Source organism: Melopsittacus undulatus, unplaced genomic scaffold, assembly GCF_012275295.1.
Source record: "Melopsittacus undulatus isolate bMelUnd1 unplaced genomic scaffold, bMelUnd1.mat.Z mat_scaffold_882_arrow_ctg1, whole genome shotgun sequence".
NCBI classification, from domain to species: Eukaryota; Metazoa; Chordata; class Aves; order Psittaciformes; family Psittaculidae; genus Melopsittacus; species Melopsittacus undulatus.
The window spans coordinates 9,449-17,941 of NW_022994673.1; the positions used below are offsets into that span (position 1 = coordinate 9,449).

The 8,493-nt window shown below is 43.4% G+C and overlaps 1 pseudogene; it reads left to right on the forward strand.

Moving 5' to 3' along the window:
* The first annotated feature begins 2,042 nt into the window (after positions 1 to 2,042).
* On the forward strand, positions 2,043 to 3,741 carry LOC117438952 (semaphorin-6A-like; annotated as a pseudogene).
* The last annotated feature ends 4,752 nt before the right edge of the window (positions 3,742 to 8,493 follow it).

An 8,493-nucleotide genomic window follows, 5' to 3' on the forward strand; every position in this document is an offset into this window, starting at 1 on the left:
TAGGTTTTTTCAGTGGAGCTTTTTTAACTCCACTCCCAGCAATGCATTTCTGGATAAATCTTAACACTTCCCTGACCATCCTTCCTACTGATTCTCCAATTAGTGAACCACAGACAGTTTTAAAAGTGTAAATAAATTTGGCACTCCAAATGCTGCATAGCCTAGGCTGTAAATATCAGCAGATGAAGGTCTGCAGAAGACCAGCACCTTTCCAGTGAAATGTAGTACTGCTGACTGTGCTGTAACCACTGACTGTGCTTCTGTTCTGAATACAGCAATTTTGCACATGTATTTAAATACAGAGCTAGGCTTTTACTGCTGTTTTTTAAGTGCTGATGACAAAGAGTAGAAAAATCTGCCTCTTAAAAAGCTGCTGCGCTTTAAAGAGGGTTTTCTTAGAAACAATTAATTGGAAGATTGTTTCTAATTACGTATTGTTTCCTGAGATTTATTTCTCCTCTCCCTTTACTTTTGATATTAAGATATTTATATGAATGCTAGATCTTATTTCTTAAGTGATCATCTGCTCTTGCTATTTATTCTCCTTATGAAATCATAATCTTCTATTATTTTCACATTATAATAATTTCCACAGCAACCAGCTGTGATGTCACACAGTGGGGCTTTATGATTTCAAGAGCTTGTTTTGTTTTTACATGTGAAGTTCCTGTCTTTTAAGGATACCTCTTGCCCACCTAAACTCTGCGATTAATGGGCCACAGAAAAATACATGCTATAGAAGCAATACTATATCAAAGATTTTGTGAGATAGTGGAGACTTTTCAATGCCTTTTTAACACAGTTTGCTGAGGAGAATTGTGCATTGTTTCTAATTTTGGGCCATTAATACCTTCTCTTCCAAATACATGAAAAGACAGTCTAGAAGAAGTTGAGTTATGACATAGAAGTTTTGTATCCTTACAAAGTCTCAGGAGAGCCTTTAGAAGTACATTTTCTGTCTTGCTGCCTCTTGTGTAATAAGGACAAGCATGTGGAGCTTTTAATGCCAGGCACTTGGGTCCTGTCTGGAGAAACAGGTGGGAGAGATGTTCCTTCAACTCCTTGTCAGATTGATTGAAGCTTCTCCTGTTAGGCACAAAAGAAACAAAAACAGAAGTGAAGAAAAAGCAAACTGCAAGTTTGTGTTTCATTAGGGCTGCAGGCCTGGTGCCCAAGTATAATCAGAAAGCAACTTCCTTCAGAAATTCAGGGGGTATTGATTGGTGCTGAATTAGGGACTTAAGATGAAGGAGGCAAACTCTGCCAAAGATGCTTTCACGACACTTGGGCTCTTGGAGGGCCAAGTAAGATGTGACAGGTGGTCTGATCATGCACCGGACAAGATGAGGCCCCCAGAGTAAGGGCTTTCAGATGAGAAAGCACAGGCTCTAGCACAGAGGTGAACTATTCATGTGTCAGAACAAGAGAGAGCTTTTAAAATGAAAATAGCAAGGACAGTCCTTTAGCAGTCTCAATACATTTCAACACTGCTCTATCTTTCCAAGTATTTAAGCTCCTCCTGATGCTCGGGCATGTGACACTGACTTTGAAACACATGATAAAGAGAACAGAATGATGAGCAGAGAAAGAAGTCTTACACAATAGGGGATGCACTTCTCTGGTATTTATGGAACTTCTGTTCCTCTCCTTTTTTTAAAGGTTTTTCAATGTAAATAGTTTACCATAGTAAAAATAAGATGCTATTGCTGAGGAGAGACTGGATGGAGGGAGGGGAGAAAAAAAAGCAGTATGTCAGAGTAGGAGAAATGATAGCTCTGACCTCTGAAGTCAGGAGTGAGTTGCCCAGGGCCAGGGTTTCAAACTGATTGCACTTGCCCTGAAAGTAAATTTTCTCTCCCTGCTGAACTTCAAAGTCTTCAGTTCCAGATCTGAAAGCTGTTCTGAGAGCCTAAGGCTGCACATGCAAGATGTAGCTTGGCAGGTAGTTGCCAAATTTGGGCAAGCTGATAAAAAATCACCTTGCAATACACAAACCAACCTTCCAGAGCATGCCTTTGAACAAAGTAGTTAATGATGAGTAACTTTTCTCTGTTCTTTATTTGTTTAACCACTGTGTGCTATTTATTGCAGGAGTGATTCGTGAGAGTTACCTAAAGGGTCATGATCAGCTGGTGCCGGTCACCCTGTTGGCCATTGCTGTTATTCTTGCTTTTGTCATGGGGGCCGTCTTTTCGGGCATCATTGTGTACTGCATCTGTGACCACCGCCGCAGAGATGTGGCTGTTGTGCAGAGGAAGGAGAAGGAACTGACCCATTCTCGCCGTGGCTCCATGAGCAGCGTTACCAAACTCAGTGGTCTCTTTGGGGACGCTCAGTCCAAGGAGCCAAAGCCTGAAGCTATCCTCACTCCTCTGATGCACAATGGCAAGCTGGCTACCCCAGGTAACACTGCCAAGATTGCTAATCAAAGCTGACCAGCACCATCTGGACCTGGCTGCCCTGCCAACCCCTGAGTCCACCCCAACCCTGCAGGCAGAAGAGAAAGCCCAGCCGTTGGCAGCAGGGAATGGAGAGAAAACCAGAACCTCATCAATGCCTGCACAAAAGATATCCCCCCAATGGCCTCTCCTGTGATCCCAACTGACCTGCCACTCAGGGCTTCTCCTAGCCACATTCCCAGCGTTGTTCGTCCTGCCCATTACCCAGCAAGGCTACCAGCATGAGTACGTTGACCAGCCAAAATGAGTGATGGAGCTCAGATGTCTGTGGAGGACCAGAATGCCACCCTTGAGTACAAAACCATCAAGGACATCTCAGCAGCAAAAGCCCCAGCCATGGGGTTAACCTGGTGGAAAATCTCGAGAGCATGCCACCAAAAGTACCCCAGCGGGAAGCCTCTCTTGGGCCCCCGAGCGCCTCATTGTCACAAAGTGGCCTGAGCAAGCGGCTGGAGATGCACTCTTCTGCTTACAACGTGGACTACAAGCGAAGCTACCCTACAAACTCGCTCACGAGAAGTCACCAGACGTCGACCCTCAAAAGAAACAACACTAACTCTTCTAACTCGTCCCACCTCTCCCGCAATCAGAGCTTCGGCCGAGGCGACAACCCGCCGCCGGCCCCGCAACGGGTGGACTCCATACAGGTCCATGCTGCGCAGGCACAGGCTGTGACTGTATCTCGACAGCCAAGTCTTACCACCTACAATTCGCTGACAAGGTCAGGGTTGAAACGCACACCCCTCGCTAAAGCCAGATGTACCTCCCAAACCTTCCTTTCCCCCACTCTCCACGTCCATGAAGCCCAACGATGCATGTACATAATCAGAGTGGGGGGGAGGGGGGATGATGGCAATTAAGCAGAGGTTGCCCTCAAAATCCAGTGTTCTGCAACTGTTATCGCTTGCTTCTCTGAGAAGATGGTTGTTGTAAGCTGAAGATGTGTTGAATTTCTGCTCTCTGGGAAAAGTGGAATATTTTTTTAAACCCGAGCCATATGACTCATGGTTGAAGGTTTGCAATTGCAGGACTTGCCCCCACAACCCGCCAGTTCTTTGCTCAAAAGAGTAACCCTCCATCACAAACTTTGAGCCAAAAGCACACAGGTGAAAAATGACTGTGACATTTCACCCCCAACTGCACAGTGCATTCCTGAACTGGGAAAGAGTGCTCTGAAAAGCAAAATAAATAATTACAAAAACAAACAAATTTAAAAAATACAAAAAGTGAAAAGAAAAAAATAATCCATTGATAAAGCTAACTTTGACTTAACAGTGGCAGAAGTTTTACTATGTGAAGGTACTGTGAAATGATGCCCATCAGTATTACAACCGCTTGGTTACAGCAGTTAAATGCCATGTTGGGCAAACTATGTCATAGATTTCTGCTACCCTTCTCTTTTAACGAATAACACGTGACTGTTAATGCAAGTAACTCTTTTTATTTATTGTTCAACTTTCTTTTTTCCTAAAGAAATGACTTCTGCATATCATCCTGAGAGCAGCTCTTCAGAGGAAGTACCTTGAAAGCTATACCTATTTAACGTGAAGCCCCATTAACTGGAGTAATTAAAACTCTTTTATTTTTTCCAATAAATTCACTGAGGTAGATAAATTGGAGCTGGAATTCTGAACTTTGTGCCTGGACTGCCTGATTAGCTGAAAAAAAAAGAAAAAAAAAAAGGGGATATCTGTTTAAGTCTCTCAGCTAATTAGCTGGCTCGGCCTCTGACCTAAGACAGCAACAAACAAATACTGCGAGTTCATAACTTCTAAAGCAACTGCAAGAGAAACTCTTTAAAAGCTGCACATTTGTGCACCATTGCTATCAACATAGCTTTGTCAGTAGCTAATACTTTCTGTGAAGGCACCAGCTTGTGATGTGCCATCTCATTTCACCTTGCATGTGAGACAGCAAACAAAATCCTCAAACAGTGTGAACTAATTAATATGCCGGCTGTTACCATGCATAAATTATGGTCTTATCACACGGGTTTTTCGTGGGAAATATATCTGTGAATAGCCTGTTTTCTTCCACATGTAAATTTGTGCCTTACACCCTCAGTTGTGTACACTTGTGAGCTGTAGTATGTAAAAACCTTTTTCTTTTTCCCCTTGAGTAATGCAAATATTTATTGATCCTTCCTCCTCCAAGCCCTTTAAAGAACTGGAGTAAAGACATAGAATGAAGAACGTGGTGGTTATTGTCATAACCCCATGTCCCTTAAGAAATTAGGCTAGCACCATATCCTCCACTTTGATTTGACTTTATAGCTGTGCCAAGTCCTCCCTCAAAACCGCCTACAAACGGCAACACTCTCAAGGCACCATGCTGGGGGTTCCGCCTTCCTCCACCTCCTCCTCCTCCTTTACTGCCTGTCAGCATGGCAATCATCTCACTGGGCAGCAGGGAAGCTACCAACACCTTTGTCCAACAGGGCTGGTGTGTTCCCTGCCTGTATGTTCCCTTTTGTCCACAAGCACCGGGGGAGAGGGGTCAGCCCTGCAGAAAGCCTGGCCGTGGCATCCTGCAGCACGCAGGGCTAAAGGAGCTGAGGACTCAGGCTGGCAGGCTCCTGCTGGGCTACCTGCTGCTCCAGAAGGATGCTGCATATACTTCTTTGGGGAAAAATGGCTTTGTTTTTGGTTTTTTTTTCCTTTGTTTCTTTGTGTGACTGTGCATGTAGCTAGCGTGGGAGTGTGCGTGCACACAGGTGTGTGTGTGTGTGTGTGCACGCCAGTGTGCAAGTTCCTTTCCAGTCTTTTGGTTTATGCAAAAATGTAGAATGTGTTTTAATCTGTTACAATAACTGTGTCAACATACTGTAAGAAAAAATGATGGGGATCGCTTCTAAGCTTTTTATATATATATATATCTACACTGAACAGTATGTTTGAGTAAGGTGGTTGTTGCTGTTTCAATTTGTTTTTTTAAAATTTTATACTTCCATTTGTTTTTCAGGGCTTTGTTTTTGTTTCTGAATGATTGAAAAGACAGATTTTAAGTCCATTAGCTTATAGATGGTATATATAAAGTCTGGATGGTTCTAGACCAAAGTGTGTAACAAGGGTGCTTGCATGTTCTTTCATTTCATCATGGCTTCTTTTATGAAACAGTTTTGTTCACCCCTAGTGAACTATGCAGACTGGAGTAGATAAGATCAGTGTCCGAACTAATGTTGTTGTTTTAATAAAAACAAACAGAAGACCCTTTGAAAACAATAGGTAGCAATGTCATTTTTTAAAAAGAAACCAACTCACAACCTTTTTACCAAGCTCCAAACCCCTGGAGCATCAAACACACAGGTGCCCTTGATATTACCCCACAAAGTGTTCTCCTAAAACACAGAGATGAATAATCATGGCAACAGCTTGTGCAGCGATCTGCCTTCACAATCTACACCACACCAGTTACTGGGTTGACCTGGAAATGTGTATTTTGTAGTTGGTGGATCCTCTGGTTTTGTCCTTTCCCCTCCCCCAGTTCCCTTCCACCCTCTGTTTCGAGGGGTTCATGAACCTATGTGTGCCTTTGCTTTCCACCCCTTGCTATACACTGGTAGATGCAACAAATTCAGACTCTCATTTGTTGTAAAGTTGTAAGTATTGTGATGTCATCAGTTTCCCTTCATTTCCACAACCCCGTAACATCTGAGTCACAACTTAATGTATGTTGTTAAAAAAAAAAAAAAATAAAAAATAAAAAAAAGGCAAGAAAGAAAGGAGGAGGAAGAGAAAAGGGGAATAAAAGCTCTTGATTACATATGGAATAAAACCAGACTGTTCTACCTTATTCTTGTGTTCTGGTTCTTTTGTTTCTACAATGATTTATCCTTTTCCTTAAAAATTATAAACAAATGCAATGCTGATCATTTAGATCAGGTTATGGGGAGAAATTTGTTACTTTCTGTCTCTTAAAGAAGATGAATTTGACTTTAGAGTAAGGTGATGTAATTAAAAATTGAATCACACATTTGCTCTCCCTCTATTCATATTCGGCATTTTCTCTTTATGAGCTTGTTCATCATCAAATATTTATGGCAGACTTGACAGTTTAAAAGATCAAGGCTGGGATTTAAGCACGCATGGTCCACCAAAATAGATCATCATACAGATGTGACTTCATCTCCAGGCCTCTGTTTTCTTTAGCAGCATAAATTGATTGAGCTTCATAGACCTGATTTAGACGATGTTGCTGGAGAATAATTCTACAAGCAAATGGTAGTAAACAGATAAATAACAAAAGAGCATATAACGTCCTAGTCCCGGGAGGCATTAAAATGTGTTCTCCCATGCTGATTTGTGTAAAATGGGATCACTGATGCACAGCCATTACAGTAAAGGTGGATGCATAGTTACATTAATTACTGGGCTTAGGTGGGTTTTGTTTTGTGACAGAAGTTTCTTAAGATCCTGTAGAAATGAGGAATCCCATCCAGTAATTTACCCTTGGTCAGGTCTAGTCAGGCTTTCATGCCCTTCCAGGACACCCTGTTCTGGACATCCTACAGCCTTACTAATACATGCCAGTCCCCACCTTGCACCAAGGATAGCCTGACACTGGCTCCACTGAAAGTGGTGAAGTATAGCTTTCCTCAAGGAGCAAAACGTGATGGATTTAAAAAGAAAAGTCACAAAGCCTTGGCACACTCTCCTCATGGGAAAGCAGAGGACCCTCTCACAACTCCATCTCCCATCTCTGCCCCGAAGGACACCAAGACTCCAAAGGTGGTGGCCTTAGTCTAGCAGTGACATGCAAGAGCAAAGCAAAGGAAACATTTTCAGAGCCTTGCCTACATATGCATCTCTCTTTTGTTTTTTCTCGGTAACAGGCTTCTCTTGAACCAGCATACCAGCATGCTGTTGTGCTGTGTGGACACAGGGAGGATATGACTGCCACGGCCAAGACCTGGCAAGCTGCCCAAGTGGTGCTGTGTGACCCTGGGTCTCAGGATGGGGGGCACTGTATGGTCACAGTTGCTGCATTTGACTGGTAGGCTCCCAGAGTGACAGCACAACAGGAAAGCAAAAGCTCTCTGGGTGCTTAGGGATGAGTATGGTTTTCAGCCTGCAGACAGTCCTTTGTAAAGTCACTTTGTCCAGCTTTGTTGAAACACTTCATATAAGCTGCACCTAAGGAAAGTATTCAAAGATAATATACCTCTATCTTAACTTTAATATTAATATGTCTCTATAAACAATTGCAGGCTTTTGACTGGAGGATGGGGCCCAAGAACACCTCTAGCAGTGGGCACTGGCTGCCTCCCTGCAAAGGCTCCTCCATCTGTTGCAGTGAAGGGACAGTCCATTTAAGTACTGCCATGAAGGAGGGAGAGAGGGAAGGGGAATGCCCCAAGTCATGAGTCTATGGCTCTGTAACTGCTCTATTTGTGTGGCCAAAAATGCCCACTCAAGGAAAGCTGTGAACCTAGCCACCTTAAAGCAATTCCCCTTGCAACAGGTCCCCAAACATGCACCTTTGCACAGTCACACACAGTCCCTGACAGAGACCTGTCTTACTATATTGCTGTGTAGAAATGTCTAGAAAAGGAACCTAAGGAAACAGGGGTGCCTCACATTCCACTTGCCCTGGTGGGGTCTTGGCCAGCCAAGTACAGCACAGGCATCTACAGCAGCACGCTGCAAAGGGAAGGTCACTCTTACTGAGCAGCAACAGCAACCCAAAGAAGAGGCAGTGCCCTCAGCCTCCACTTATGGTGGCTTTTGACAGGGGAGGAGACCATGGATTACCCACTGTCTATCTGAACCATGAGCTCCAGCCCCTGCCACTCCTGTTCACACAGCAAAAATTCCCTGGGCCTGAAAAGGGCAAAGAAGATACCTGGGAGATAGCAGGGATGCTTTGAGCACTTCAGTCAAAGTAGTGTCACCTTATCATCATATAATGTTGACCTCAGCATGTCATCGAGGATGCATGAAGTTCTTTTCCAATCAACATTATATTTGCATACATACTTTTACACAAAATAGAGCATAGCTGAATGACTCAAAACAATAGGTCTCTGTAAATAAAT